This window comes from Primulina tabacum, chromosome 12 (assembly GCF_025594145.1).
Source record: "Primulina tabacum isolate GXHZ01 chromosome 12, ASM2559414v2, whole genome shotgun sequence".
NCBI lineage: Eukaryota > Viridiplantae > Streptophyta > Magnoliopsida > Lamiales > Gesneriaceae > Primulina > Primulina tabacum.
The window spans coordinates 25050147-25067622 of record NC_134561.1 but is presented as its reverse complement, the minus strand read 5'-3'; positions in this window follow the sequence as shown (position 1 = coordinate 25067622).

Sequence of the window (17476 nt, the reverse complement as noted above, 5' to 3'; positions counted from 1 at the left end):
AAAGTTGCTACTGGAGATTGAGCGCACCCGCGGTGCTAGACAGACCGCACCCGCGGTGTTATACCAGTAGGGTCAGTGCACCCGCGTTAAAAGACAGAGCGCACCCGCGGTCCAAGCTTCGGGGAAAGTTGATGCATATCAATACATGGAGCGCACCCGCGGCGCAAAAGTGAGCGCACCCGCGGTGCGACGTGCAACATGAAAAATAAGCCACGTTTCCTGGTGTTGCATGCAGTATATATATAAGAATTGAACGCTTTTTCTTATCAAAATTCAGAAAAAGGGTCAAAGCTTTTGAGAGAAAAACCTTACGCCTTTGTAGATTTGTGATTGTGAAAGATCAGCCCGTTAGAATTGTAATCCGATTTCAGTACTGTGTTTCTATCGACGCAGGCTACAACTGGACGTAAGTTTTGTTACGTTTAGACATCATAATATTGTCAGAATTGAATATGAATCAGATATGATGTTTCTGCTACAGTAGACATGGTATAATTGAAGTCAGATTAAAGAATAGATTGGTTATGCAATTGTTATGATTTTCGAAAGATATTGATTGAGATTTGAAATCAGAGTAGTGTTGTTACTGATTTTGAATATACCGATATTGAAATTATGAGTTGTACTGGCATTGATTATGAATTCTGGTACTATATTTGTGATGTTGGGATTGACGGGATTATCGAGATTTCATTGTTATGCCGTTGAAATATCAGTTGATTTAGATTGATCAGATTCAGTAATGATCTCGAGGGTATCGTGATATCGTTTATATGAATTAGATTGTACCTTGTTCAGATATGGATCAGATTATATACTGAATTGAGTATTGATCAGAACAGTTTTTGAATCGAGTTATATACTGATATGGTATTTATATGATTGTCATTATCAGATTTGGATATGGACAGATTGGGATACGAGACTTCGTCTTCATCAGACCGAGAAGACAAAGGTATAAATTGATGTTTATTGGGAGATCGACTTGAGTTAGATTCTACTCGAGTTTCCCTAAACCACATACTTATATGGTATTGTTTTTATACCTTTATGTTGTACTGATTATGTTTATTCTATTGACATAGAAAGTAGAAAGCAGAGAGCTATTGAATAAGAGTCACTGACAGAGGGGCCAGACTATGACAGAGCCGTCACTTACCCATTGCACATTGTCAGAATAGGCATAGTCTTGGTAGATACTCCAAGACACCGGACGTTTGATCATATCGATGTGATTATGAGTAGAGCCGCTCTTATCAAAGATATTCGATATAGCGAGGGCCAAGTCCGTAAATAGGAACGTAGCAATTACAACCACCGCGAACGTAAGAGATAGGTGGGAGATTTGTTACATTCCTATTCACCGGGATCCCTAGATTAGAATGAGAGATGAATTGAGTCTTAGATATCGAGACTAGAACTTGATTTACAGATTTGTATTGATTTATGTTTCGTAGATTACGATTTATGTGTTATTTACAGACTGGTATTGATACATGTTGTTTGATTATGCTACATGTGATAAGATATAATTCATGCTTTTATGTTAATTCAGTTAACTGCATGTATACATTATTTATACTGGGATTTATTCTCACGGGAGTATCCGGCTGTTGTCTTGTTTGTATGTGTGCATGACAACAGGTGGGACAAGATCGGGGTCAAGAAGATGATGAGAGATCGAGATTAGAGTGGTGATTCCGGACTTGGATGTAGACTTGGTTTAATACTTGAAATTTAGTAGTTAAACCTTAGATTAGTTTGAACTAGAAGCATGTTGTACAAGATTTGTATTATTATACTGGTTTGTATAATAGATTGATTCCATTACCTTCCGCATTTTAAAAGAAAATTTTTAGACCCTGTTTATCTTAATTGATAATTAAATCCCAAAGATGATTAAGATGATGATTAGCGTCCGGGTCCCCACAACAGGTGGCATCAGAGTGATAGATCCTTTAGACTAAGATAGAAGAGAATGAGCGGGGTAGATAGATTGAGTTTTCTTTCCTTGCATATGATTGCTAGCTAGCATGAGATTTATTTTAATGTTGATTTACATTATGTATGCTAGCATGATACTATGATTTACTGCTTTAAAATACATGTTAGCTAATTATCTGATTTGAATTGGTAATATGTATTATCGAGTATGAATCAGATTTGATTCTTGATCAGCAGTAAGATGATCAGAGAAAGATTGGAACAGATTTGTAGTATTTGAGTACTAATGTTTTGATAAGCAGATATACCTCCACGGAGAATTCCAGAAAAGGATAATACTTCGACTGAACAGATAGATGTATCAGAAACTCAAATGGAAATACAGTTGGAAGAATTTCAGTTATTTCAGCCGCTGATTCTGAGTGGTGTCGAGACGTCTGAAGATTGTGAGAACTGGTTTGATGACATAGAAATACAGTTTGATTTACTTGATTATTCAGATGAGCAGAGAATTAAACTGATATTCCACCAGTTACGAGAGACTGCCAGAAGTTGGTGGATTACAAGTAAAATAATGCTAGAACAGAGAGGTACAGTGATTTCATGGGAAATATTCAGAACTGAATTTTATCGAAGATTTTTCTCAGTTTCGTACGGGGAGGACAAGAAAGCAGAGTTTGAGAATTTGAGACAAGGTCAACTGAATATTGAAGGATATGTTGCTAAATTCTCTACTCTACTGCGTTTTGCTCCTCATGTAATTGGGAATGATGAAGCTGTAGCGGATCAGTTCATCAGAGGATTGAACTCGGAGATAGTTGCATTGATGAATATGCAGCGACCTTATCATTTCGCTGATGCCTTGAGTAAAGCGAAGAGAGCGGAGGCGAGTCTGATTAGACAACTAAAAAGGGTGTGTGCGATGCAACCCAGGTACAACAATCCCCTCTTAGATTTGATAAAGGCAGTACGAGTGGAAAGCAAGATTTGCTGAAAGCTCGAAAGAAACAGTCTAAGGAGTTAGGGAGCGGACTGAGTGGTTCGTCTAGCTCCAGTAGTTCCAGCCCGAGTCATACTGGCGTATATTGCAGAGCTTGTGGACGAAGACATCCTACAAAGCAATGCCAGGGAGTGACTGGTATTTGCAATATATGTAGACAGCCAGGGCACTTTGCTAGAGTTTGTCCACAGAGAGATTCCAGAGAGATTCCCGAAGATTTCAGGGACCAGGATCCTCTGGTGGTAGTGACCGAGGAACCGACCCAAGAGACACTTGATGATATAGTGACAGGTACTGTTCTTTTATGATTATATTGCATAGGTATTGATATATACTAATGCATTCCCTACGACCATCTTTGACTGAGTTGCATTGAGATATGCTGTATCTGTTGAGTCTGATTGTATTGTAGTATTGATTCCCTTACTTGTTGGGAAAGAAAAATTGATATCAGAGATTTCTGTGATATATTGTATACTACAGTAAGATGAGAATGAGATCGAGTTAAATTATTAGGTACTTGTGTTTTCTGATTTGATTGCATTATTGACATTAATATGCTGAACAAGTACATAACTATTATAGATTCCTTTCAGGAGAGTATAAAATTCAGACCATATATGGCTGATGAGTAAAGATTTTCTCGGTAAGGATTCTAGATTTAGAATTCCTTTGATATCTATATTGATTATGACTCTATTGATACAGAAAGGAGCAGATGGTATTCTTATGTTTTCAGTAGATGTACTGAAATCGAGCCTAGCATTGGCAAATTGCCAGTGATGTACGAGTTGGTTGATAATTGCCAGATAAGATTTCAGATTTGCTTTATATCAGAAAAATAGATTTCAGAATTGAATTGAGATCAGGTACTGTTTGTTTATTAGAATTCAGTACGGAATGATATTGAATGTGCAGAATGTCACTGAATGAATTGAAAGAATTAAAAGATCAGTAGAAGAGTACCGGCCAGGAGTTACATCTGATTTAGTGTTTCTCTTTGGCATATTTCAGTAGGTTCAGAGATATTCTGATGATTTTATGCTCGTTGTATCTATGATGTTTTGATATATTTGTAGCATCTGATTGATTGAATCGAGTATCTAAAGATTGTATTGAATACTCTGAGAACTATGATTATTGTATACAGAAATTTTCAGATATGAATCCTGTTTGAAACAGATTGTATTCAGAGTATGTGATATCTGAAGTTAGTATACCGATTGATTTTGACACAGTTGAGATTGTGATCAGTGACTGAGAACGATACCGATATCAGAAAGATCAGAAATTGCAGAATGTCAGAAATTTATTTTGGTCTTAGTTGGCAGATTATCTTATACGATTGTTGTTTTGTATCTGCTGGAGTATTGTTATTGTTCTAACACAATATTTGAGACAACTTATATTGTTTGAAGGCATATTATATTTGCAGATGATATATAGCAGTTGATCAGAACGACATGAAGACGTGATTGATTAGTCAGAATTGACAATATTGCCAGGAATTGCCGTTTTATGAGTTTACTACCGAACATCGATCAGAGTGATAGATATGTGATTTTATTGTATGAGAATGATTATCTTGTGATGCCAAATGTTTCAGAATTGTACAACAGAATTTGATATCGACAATCAGAACCGAGTACCAGGTAGGTATTTTTCTTTAATTTATATTATTAACTGATTGTTTATACCAAATAGTTCGAATTGGAAATGACAGATAGGGTCAGAAGCGCACAGAAATGGATTCAGTAGTCGTTCAGGTAACAGAAAGTATATGATAATTCGAACAGATAGTTTTGATATAGACATATTAAATCAGTTATGGCAGAATTTATGCTGAAATGTGGGCAGAATTGTACTGAAATGTCTGAACCGCCAATAAATGAAGATAGAAAGATAGAGATCAGAAGATTTATTACAGAATTGGTATATTTCTGACTAGACATGGAGAGTATAATTCGATGAATTTCGTAATAAGACCACTATAATACTTTCCATATTGTGATATGATATGATTGTGATTGACAGATTGTTCAATCTATATCTATTAGTTTGTACAAGATGACGTACAAACATGACCAGATGACAAAGATCGATGTCAAGGAAATGGTCAGATTGATCAGAATGTGGGAGTAAATTATATCAGATTGTGATTTTGATTGAGTTTGTAATTGTGGCAGAACGTACCATGAACTCATTCATATATTATCCACCGACTGACAGATAGCCAGAGCGTACTATTCAGATATTAGAAGATAATTATGGAGTTGTAGTGCTGGATGCTAGCACTAGTTAATATGACATATTGTCATCCTATGAATTATAGTATGATAATAGCCATCAGAAGAGTAATGAGATAGTTGCAGATAAGATATTGTACAGTGAGTACTGCAGATTTCTTTGGTATAAGAATAATATCTCGGAGATGCCTGAGATAAGATTTGATATAGTCAGAGATATGACAAAAAAAAATGTAGCTAATGCAGAAGAGAATGAAAATAGCTCAGACCAGACAGAATTAATATACCGACGTCGGATGATGACGATTGGTAGTTGGGGCCGAAGATTTAATATATCCTTGACTGGGATAAACAGAATTGATATCAGCTAATGATATTGATTTGGTATGAGCCGTTGATTGGCATATACGGATGTTTTATAGCCAGTATTTTGCGATTGATTCGATTAAAATGATTTCGAGTGGTATTATGATTTCATGCTTCTTGAATGATTACTCCAGTCTGGAATCAGAGATCCGTGAAAGGAAGAAAATTTAGAACGAAGAATATTCTACTGTTGCATATACAGTAAAGTCGACGGAACATTAGAAATATTCCTTGAAAGACAGAATCTGATATGAAATTAAGATTTCAGAATGGATTCATTGAGATGAGTTTTGATTTAAACTCTGTATACATTCCTTCTGATATGTCTGAATTGATTACTTGCGATTTCGAGGACGAAATCATTTCTTAGAGGGGGAGAAATGTAAGGCTCGAGATTTATTAGTCTTCATTGATGTGATATTCGGAAGATATGAGTATGCATGACATGTAATGAGAGGCACTAAATGAGATTATGAAGTGTTGCTTGAAGAAAGAGACCGCACCCGCGCTACGAACAAGACCGCACCCGCGGTTGATGGACAGAGAGTTGGAGATTAATTACGGAAGTGACACCGCACCCGCGGTGAAGAAGTACCGCACCCGCGGTGCATGGTCAGTCGGGTATGAAAGTTGCTACTGGAGATTGAGCGCACCCGCGGTGCTAGACAGACCGCACCCGCGGTGTTGTACCAGTAGGGTCAGCGCACCCGCGGTCCAAGCTTCGGGGAAAGTTGATGCATATCAATACATGGAGCGCACCCGCGGCGCAAAAGTGAGCGCACCCGCGGTGCGACGTGCAACATGAAAAATAAGCCACGTTTCCTGGTGTTGCATGCAGTATATATATAAGAATTGAACGCTTTTTCTTATCAAAATTCAGAAAAAGGGTCAAAGCTTTTGAGAGAAAAACCTTACGCCTTTGTAGATTTGTGATTGTGAAAGATCAGCCCGTTAGAATTGTAATCCGATTTCAGTACTGTGTTCCTATCGATGCAGGCTACAACTGGACGTAAGTTTTGTTACGTTTAGACATCATAATATTGTCAGAATTGAATATGAATCAGATATGATGTTTCTGCTACAGTAGACATGGTATAATTGAAGTCAGATTAAAGAATAGATTGGTTATGCAATTGTTATGATTTTCGAAAGATATTGATTGAGATTTGAAATCAGAGTAGTGTTGTTTCTGATTTTGAATATACCGATATTGAAATTATGAGTTGTACTGGCATTGATTATGAATTCTGGTACTATATTTGTGATGTTGGGATTGACGGGATTATCGAGATTTCATTGTTATGCCGTTGAAATATCAGTTGATTTAGATTGATCAGATTCAATAATGATCTCGAGGGTATCGTGATATCGTTTATATGAATTAGATTGTACCTTGTTCAGACATGGATCAGATTATATACTGAATTGAGTATTGATCAGAACAGTTTTTGAATCGAGTTATATACTGATATGGTATTTATATGATTGTCATTATCAAATTTGGATATGGACAGATTGGGATACGAGACTTCGTCTTCATCAGACCGAGAAGACAAAGGTATAAATTGATGTTTATTGGGAGATCGACTTGAGTTAGATTCTACTCGAGTTTTCCTAAACCACATACTTATATGGTATTGTTTTTATACCTTTATGTTGTACTGATTATGTTTATTCTATTGACATAGAAAGTAGAAAGCAGAGAGCTATTGAATAAGAGTCACTGACAGAGGGGCCAGACTATGACAGAGCCGTCACTTACCCATTGCACATTGTCAGAATAGGCATAGTCTTGGTAGATACTCCAAGACACCGGACGTTTGATCATATCGATGTGATTATGAGTAGAGCCGCTCTTATCAAAGATATTCGATATAGCGAGGGCCAAGTCCGTAAATAGGAACGTAGCAATTACAACCACCGCGAACGTAAGAGATAGGTGGGAGATTTGTTACATTCCTATTCACCGGGATCCCTAGATTAGAATGAGAGATGAATTGAGTCTTAGATATCGAGACTAGAACTTGATTTACAGATTTGTTTTGATTTATGTTTCGTAGATTACGATTTATGTGTTATTTACAGACTGGTATTGATACATGTTGTTTGATTATGCTACATGTGATTAGATATAATTCATGCTTTTATGTTAATTCAGTTAACTGCATGTATACATTATTTATACTGGGATTTATTCTCACCGGAGTATCCGGCTGTTGTCTTGTTTGTATGTGTGCATGACAACAGGTGGGACAAGATCGGGGTCAAGAAGATGATGAGAGATCGAGATTAGAGTGGTGATTCCGGACTTGGATGTAGACTTGGTTTAATACTTGAAATTTAGCAGTTAAACCTTAGATTAGTTTGAACTAGAAGCATGTTGTACAAGATTTGTATTATTATACTGGTTTGTATAATAGATTGATTCCATTACCTTCCGCATTTTAAAAGAAAATTTTTAGACCCTGTTTATCTTAATTGATAATTAAATCCCAAAGATGATTAAGATGATGATTAGCGTCCGGGTCCCCACACGTTCTGCCCGAGATACTCAGCTGATCATCTCCTGGAGCTCGGACGGTAATATTCTACCGCTCAGGCGCCAAACATTCTGTCCAATGAGTTTATTGGCGCTCGGGCGGTTCTTTTCTACCGCTCGGGCGCCAGATGTTCGGTCCAACATCTTGGCTTATACTGTAAAGATGCCCTGCTTCTTCATTTGAGTTCCTATAACCTCAATTCTGTCAATTAATCAGCGTCTGATTATAGTAATTAAATCTTGGGCATTACAGCTAGCATATAAAGTCACAATGTTGTCCCGGGTCATAAGGACTAATGGTGTACAAACATAAACTAGGACGTTTTCACTCGATAGGTGAGAACCACTTGGAAAGTTCTTTATGGAGGGTTGTACAGTGCTCTACAAGGAGCACCTATCTGCATGCTCGAACATCACAATGTCCCCTACCAATGGAACATGGTACTCACATCGCAGATACTAGTTTCAAACTCGAGCGGCCTTTATCCTTCTTAGCGGTGGCTGAATCGAATATGACTGTTTAGAATATACAATATTTCAAATATGAGTTTCATGATACTCATCATATGAGCATCTCATATTCTTTCTACTATTTGTATATTCAAGGACTTTATCTGTACAACAAGCATGTGTATACAGATAAATATGAGCCAACTCAATAATTTCAAATATTATTAAAATAAAAATTCTTTATACATATAGTTTCAATGTGAACACTCAGCCAACACTTGGCTCGACGGGCACCTACTCTATCAGTACATATACTTGTAATTTCTGGTACATGTGTTGAGTCTTTAGACTCACTAGATGTGTGTGATGCAGGTGAGCTTGATATCGATGAGACAGGAGGTGCCGAACTCTGAGCCGGCAGGCCTGGTGGGGCGTCACAACCCTTGGACAGCACTGCACATTTATGATTTTATGATGTTGAGAGTATATGAGTATTTTTATACGCTGATTTATTTCAATGTTGGATGTTAAGATTTTTACTCGATTGTGTTCCGTTAAAATTTTATTAGCAATTACCTATGATTATTTTGGTAAGATATTTTAAGTAAGACTGCATACATGCAATTCAAATAATTGCTTATTTTTGAAATGTGAGTTTTAAAATATATATATATATATATATATTTCCGCATTTTTAAATTAGTAGACGTTACAACACGTGTTGGTACAACGAGAACAATTGTCAAATCTTGGGTTAACAACGATTACTTGAGATAGAAACCGAACTTAAACAATTTTTCTTGGCTTGGAGATCAAAGATCTAGTTTCCAAGAGATATAGAACACTATCTTCCTTGGAATCCCTAATCATCTTCCTCGAGATTAAATCTTGGAATTGATAATGAGAAGGAAAATTGTAAACTCGATAGTTAAAATATTTTGTACGTTTATTTATAGAAAACACATTATAAGACAAGGAACGAACATGCAATACATTGATGAACTATCAAAAGGGAAAATAAGAAAAATTCCTTTCCCTGGAACCGAAGCAAATGACCCATCTGTAATTTTATTTTTTTCCCTTCACAAGGAATATATGATGAAAAGTATCAAGAGAAGCCAATTTTGATCTATAGCACCCGAATCTAAAACCCAGGAGTTGCTAGATGTGGTCATGAAAAAACAACGAAAAAATATCTATTAGTTATATTATATTAGTAATATTATATTTATTAGTGCCTTAGGATATTTTAGTCTACTTACTTTCATTGTAAACCTTAACTATATAAACTCTTTATGTTGTTTCTACGGTTCAATAAGAAACCATATTCTTCTTTTCTCTATGTTATCATGGTATCAGAGCCGCCTTATAAATTTGTTTGATGTTTTGAGAGACTGTTAATCGAGTCTATAGTTATTGGAGATCGAATTACGTTTCTCAAATTTGAAAAGAAAAAGAAGAAAAAGAAGGGGATTTTTCGGATTTTCGGAGTTTTCAGGAGCAGCAAGACGAGAATTACGATTTCTCACGTTTCAGCCGTTGGATCGTCTTGAAATTTTGACAATTGGTTTAGAACATATAGAGGTACATTCTAAACGGTGGAGATCATTTTTTTTTCTAAGACTGTTCGGTTAGGAAAAACGAGACTGCAATTTGGGATTTGGAATTTTCGGTTTTTCAGATTTTTCACTTTGATTTGTTCTCGCTTTATTTGATTGGATTTTGTCAATTTTTGGATTTTTCGACTCTGTTGATTTGGTTATTTGGGGATTTCAAATTCTGTTGATTCAAGGATTTCAGATTTGGGGATTTCTTCTCTGTGTCTCTTTAATTATGGCTAGCCGTAAGGATCTCCTCAGTCGATTAATATTCAATTGGATGGTAAAAACTACACATATTGGAGCTATGTTATGAAGAATTTTTTTCGTGGAAAATCTATATGGAGCTATGTTACAGGTGTGCGGGTTAAACCTACAGACGACCAGGCAAACGATTATGCGGCTTTGGTCGTCAATTGGGAGGCTGATAATTCGAAGATTATTACATGGATTAAAAATTCTGTTACTCAATCTATTGGTGTTCAGTTGGCTATGTATGAGACAGCTAAAGAGGTATGGGATCATCTGGCTAGATTGTATACGCAATCTAACTTCGCCAAACAGTATCAATTGGAGTCAGATATTCGCACACTTCCGCAGAAAGATATGAGTATTCAAGAGTTTTATTCTGCCATGACTAATCTCAGTTGGCTCTCACTGAGTCTGCAGAGCTACGAGAATTTGAACCGTTTATTTTTCGTAGAGAAGCACAACTTCTGGTACAGTTTTTGATGGCCCTTCGGAATGATTTCGAGGGATTGTGTGGGACAATTCTACATCGTTCTCCTCTTCAATCTGTTGATTCAGTGGTTAATGAACTGTTAGCAGAGGAGATTCGGCTTAAGTCTAAAGTAGATAAGGTGTCTGTCACAAATACGACCCCATCCGTCTTTGCTGCTCCTCAACATTCTCCACCTAGCAACCAAAACAGATCAGCTCCTAAGGTCTCTCCGGATGAATGTGCTTTCTGCAAGGAGAAAGGTCATTGGAAGGCTCAGTGTCCGAAATTGCTGAGTAAAGGCAAGCAACAGCAGCAACAACGACCACCACAACAACAACGCCCGCCGCAGACTGCACCATGGTCGTATCGCCCACCTCAGTCCAACAAATCAGTTGCTGCCCCGTATTTGGATCCATATATGTTTGAGCAGTTTCAGCAGTTCCTTACTTCACAGTCTCATGCCATGTCAGCCTCCTCTCCTAATGGTTTGTCTTTGTCTGCTAAATCAGGTAAATCGTCTCCTTTATGGATCTTAGATTGAGGCGCTTCTCATCATATGTCTCCTAATATTGATTTTTTTACGTCTGTTACTTCTGCTCCCTCTTTGTCTGTCATGACCGCCGATGGTACTCCAATGCCATTTGTAGGAATTGGCTCTATTAGCACATCTCGTGTATCTCTAGCAGATGTATACCATATTCCTAGTCTAACCTTAAATTTTGCATCTTTTGGTCAATTGTGTGATTCTGGTCTCTCAGTTCTTTTTACTTCTACCAATTGTTGTGTTCAGGACCCGCATCTCAGAGGGTGATTGGGACAGGCCGTAGGGAATGGGGACTCTATGTTTTGGATGAGCTCCAAATATCAGATATTGCTGCTTCTAGTGTGGATTTGTCGTCTTTTCGTTTGAGTTTTTTGTCTTTTGATTTTTATCTTTGGCATTCTCGTTTGGGTCATGTTTCTGCCTCTCGTTTAAAATTTTTGTTGTCTAAAGGAGTTTTAGGTCATTTATCCAGTCATGATATTTCTGATTGTCGTGGTTGTAAACTGGCTAAATTTTCAGCCTTGCCATTTTATAAAAGTATTTCTTTTTCTATTGCACCAATTGATCTTGTGCATTCTGATGTGTGGGGACCCTCTCCTGTATCCACCAAAGGGGGTTCCAGATATTATGTTTCGTTCATTGATGATTTCACTCGTTATACTTGGGTTTATCTTATGAAACACAAGTCTGATTTTCTTACCTTATTCAGTAACTTTAGAGCCCTTGTGAAAACCCAACATTCCTCTGTCATTAAACGTTTTTAGTGTGATTTGGGGGGTGAATACACATCTAACAGTTTTTCTCAGTTACTTGCTTCTGATGGAACTATCCACCAAACCTCGTGTACAAAACACTTCTCAACAAAATGGTGTTGCTGAAAGGAAACATCGCCATCTTGTTGAAACAGCTCGTTTGTTTTTGTTGTCAGCCGAGATTCCAAGTGAGTTTTGGGGGGAGGCAATACTTAGAGCTGCTCATGTGATCAATAGAATTCCTATATCTCATAATTCCGGTTTGTCCCCTTTTGAAAATTTATATAGTCATTCACTTGGTTATTCATTTTTGCGCGTCTTCGGTTGTACTTGCTATGTTCTCCGGCCAGATGTTGAGCGTAATAAATTGTCTCCTCGGTCCGCCTTATGTGTCTTTTTGGGTTATGGTGTTGGTCAAAAAGGATATCGTTGTTTTGACCCAGTTAGTCAAAAACTGTATGTCTCGCGTCATGTTGTTTTTTAGAGCATGTTCCCTTTTTTTCTGTTCCTGCTAGTTCTCATCACATGACACGGTCAGATTTAGTTCGTATTGATCCCTTCGATACCGACCCCGACGAAGTTCTATCTGATACTTTGGTTCACGAGGCATCCACCTCTCATGCCCCTGCTCCTACGACCACCCAGTTGTCGGATGAGATTGCGGAGGATCCTCCTCTGCATCATTCTACTCTTACTCGTAAGTCTACTTAACTCCCTGATTTTGAGTACTCTTCTTATTCTACTTCCTTTGCTTCTTTTGTTGCCTCTGTTCATCTTCTTTCTGAGCCTTTGTCCTATAGAGAGGCAGTTCGTGATCCTCTTTGGCAGGCGGCTATGGCTGAGGAACTTACTGCTATACACTAGACTCATACATGGGATTTTGTTTCGCTGCCGTCCGAAAAACATACCATTGGTTCTCGTTGGGTCTACAAGATTAAAACCAAATCCGATGGATCTATTTAACGATACAAGGCCCGACTTGTTGCTAAAGGCTATTCCCAAGAGTATGGCATGGATTATGAAGAAACTTTTTACCCCTATTGCAAAAATGACGACTGTTCGCACTCTGATTGCAGTTGCTTCTGTTTGTCAATGGAAAATATCTCAGATGGATGTCAAGAATGCCTTCTTGAATGGCAATCTTCATGAGGAAGTTTATATGACGCCTCCTCCCGGTGTAGCTCATCAACCTGGTAAAGTTTGCAAACTTCGCAAAGCTCTTTATGGTCTCAAACAAGCACCACGTGCCTGGTTTGAGAAATTTTCCATAGTGATCACTTCGTTTGGCTTTCTTCCTAGTCACTACAATTCGGCATTATTTGTCAAGCGTACAACGGCAGGTCGTATTTTATTATCCTTGTATGTTGATGACATGATAATTACTAGTGATGATTATAATGGTATTGAGTCTTTGAAGTCTGAGTTGGCACGTTGCTTCGCTATGAAAGATTTGGGTGTGCTACATTATTTTTTGGGAATTGAAGTTGCCTATTCTCCAAAAGGCTATCTCTTATCTCAATCAAAGTATATAGCAGATTTGTTTGAGCGTACTCGACTCACTGACCACAAGATTGTTGGTACTCCCCTTGAGACTAATGCTAGATACTCTCCGTCGGATGGCACTCCTTTGACAGATTCCAGTCTCTATCGTACCATTGTAGGCAGTTTGGTTTATCTTACTCTGACTCGCCCCGACTTTGCGCATGCTGTTCATGTGGTTAGTCAGTTTTTCACTGCTTCTACTACAGTTCATTGGGCTGCCGTTCTTCGTATTCTCAGGTACCTTTGGGGCACTCAGTTTCATAGTCTCTTGTTCCCTTCTACGTCTTTGTTAGAGCTGCGTGCTTATTCTGATGCGGATTGGGCTGGTGATCCTACGGATCGCAAATCGACCACTAGATTTTGTATTTTCCTTGGTGACTCGCCTATTTCGTGGAAAAACAAGAAACAAGATGTCATATCTCGCTCTTCTACAGAAGCAGAGTATCGTGCCATGGCCTCGACTACCTGTGAAATCGTTTGGTTACGCCGGTTGCTTGCTGATATGGGTATTTCTCTTTGTCACCTTACTCCAGTACATTGTGATAATCAGAGTGCTATTCAGATTGCACACAATCAAGTTTTTCATGAGCGAACCAAACATATCGAGATTGATTGTCATGTCACTCGCCACCACCTACAGATCGGCACCATCACATTGCCCTTCGTTTCTTCTCATCTGCAAATTGCTGATATGTTTACAAAAGCACTCTCGGCTTCATGCTTCCGTTTCTCGTCTGACAAACTCTCAATGCTTATCGCTGTAGCATCGTGAGTTTGAGGGGGAATATTAGTTATATTATATTTGTAAGGCCCGAGAATTTGATTACCGTAATCTGAGATTAATCTGAAATGATTTGGCAATAATTAATACGATTATTGATTTTTAATCGAGATAATTACGAAAGGGCTAACCGAGACACGAAATGAGATCGCGTGTGAAAATGGATGTGCGAGGACAGTAGCATCGGCGCACATGCGCGATCGGATGCGCGCACCTGCGCCAAACAGGCAGAAGACCTCGCGCATATGCGCGAAGTCTATGCGAGTGACTCCAGAGAGTCTCGCGCATATGCGCGGAGATGAGTCGCGCATATGCGCGAGGCGATGTGCAGGATATATGCGGAGACAGTAGGTCTCGCGCATATGCGCGATGTCATGCGCGCATATGCGCGAGTAGTCTGGGAGCCGGACAGTGCTTCCGGCGGATATGCGCGGATTTTGGGCGCGCATATGCGCGTGGCATGCAAAACGTAAGATTGCCACTTGGCTTATTGCATAAACGTGTATATATATATATACATACAAACGTTAATCTTTAGAAGAATCGAGAAAGGGCCGAAGAAAGGGAAAGAAAATCCTTACGCCTTTTGTGAGAAATCCATCTATCTGATTTTGAATCCGACTTCAGTACCGAGTTCCTAACGACGCAGGCTATAACTGGATGTAAGTTTTGTTACGTTTAGACATGTTCTGAAATTATGATATTGTCAGAATTGAATATGAATCAGATATAGTGTTTCTGCTACAGTAGACAGTGTATAATTGAAGTCAGATTAAAGAATAGACTGTTTATACAATTATTATGATTTTCGAAAGATATTGATTGAGATTTGATATCAGAGTTATGTTATTACTGATATTAAGTGTACCGATATTAAGATTACGAATTGTATTGATACTGATTGTGAATTCTGGTATTATATCTGTGATGTTGAGATAGACGGGGTTATCGTGACTGTATTGTTATGCCGTCGAAACATCAGTAGATTGATATTGATCAGATTCAGTATTGATTGAGATTGATCAGATTCAGTAATGATTTCGATTGTATCGTGATATTATTGATATGAATTAGATTGTACCTTGTTCAGATATGGATCGGATTATATACCGATTTGAGTATTGATCAGAACAGGTCTTGAATTGAGTTATATACTGATATGGTATTTATATGATTGTCATTATCAGATTGGATATGGACAGAGTTGACTTCAATACTTTGTCTTCGTCGGACCGAGAAGATAAATGTATAAATAAATGTTGATTCGGGATTGCACAACTCGAGTTAGGTTTGACTTGAGTTTCCCAAAATCACATACTTTACTTTATTGCATTGATATTTGCAGATTATCAGATTGATATGGTCAGTCAATTGAATTATAGCAGAGCCAGAGTTTGAGTCTAGGGCAGATCAGCCTAGCTAGGGCAGAACCGCCGAGTCTTTGTCAGAACCGCGTAAACTTTAGACTTACGGTGTATCGATGAGCTTGGATGTAGATCGACGTCTATTGTAGACATTCGATACAGCATACCAAAGTTTAAATTAGATCGGGATCCCTAGATTAGAATAAGAGATGAGTCGAGTCTTAGATATCGAGACCAGAACTTGATTTACAGATCCGTATTGATTTATGTTTCGTAGATTACGATTCATATTTTATTTACAGATTGGTATTGATACATGTTATTGACTATGCTACATGTGATAAGATATAATTCATGCTTTTATGTTAATTCAGTTAAGTGCATGTATACATTATTTATACTGGGATTTATTCTCACCAGAGTTATCCGGCTGTTGTCTTGTTTTGTATGTGTGCATGACAACAGGTGAGACAGGATCAGGGTCAAGAGGATGATGAGAGATCGAGATTAGAGTGGTGATTCCTGACTTGGATGTAGACTTGGTTTAATACTAGAAATTAGTAGTTGAACCTTAGACCCTGTTTATCTTAATTTATAATTAAATCCCAAAGATGATTAAGATGATGATTAGCGTCCGGGTCCCCACAATATTAGTAATATTATATTTATTAGTGCCTAAGGATATTCTAGTCTACTTACTTTTATTGTAAACCTTAACTATTTAAACTCTTTATGTTGTTTCTACAGTTGAATAAGAAACCTTATTCTTCTTTTTTCTATGTTATCAATATCTACCTGATTGGCAATATAACATGAAGGATTAATATGTCCTAAATCATGTGATTGAAACATATTATTCAAGAGCTCAAGATGCTGTTTTGTAAAAAGAATTGGTTGTTGTTGAGGCATCATTTTCTCGCACCCAAGGCGCAACGGAAGTGAAAAAAAAAATTTGTTTCTATGTTTGAAACTTTTCTTGGGCGTCATATGTTTTAGATTGTTATATTGGCGTATTACGTTGGACTCAAAACCAATCTGGGATTAGCAAAGATTTCTTGTATCTTCCTTCGAACAGATCTCTGCCTTTGAACCTCAAATTGGGTCCACGATTTGAAACTATATTCTTTGTTTGGATTGTGCTATAAATTGCAAACAATTTTGCATTGAAACTAGGAAACCTAAATTTCTGAAATACGAAGTCGGTGCAGTGTTGGTGGGATGCGGCGATGATGGAAGTTCTTGAACGAATTTTATTTCTCAAATTCCTTGAGATGGACGAAACTTTGCTTTGATTTTGAGAAGGATTTTGTTTGTTAATTTTGTGAAATGTTTTAATGCCAATTATCAAACTTTGATAACATATTAGTAATATCATACAAGTTGTTTGCCACTACGATTCCTAATCCTAGTCTTATTATGACTTTTAATTTTTATTAATTAAAATTATCATATTATTATTATATCACATATTATCAATTCTTTTCTAGAAACTAGGTAAATGCATTGATGCAAATGCAGCATTACATAAACTTCCAATATTTTTATGTCTTTGATCTTCAAAACTCATTTCGTGGATCTGGACGGGCCCACCATATTCAAATCTTGATGTCTCCCTAAATCTAATATATT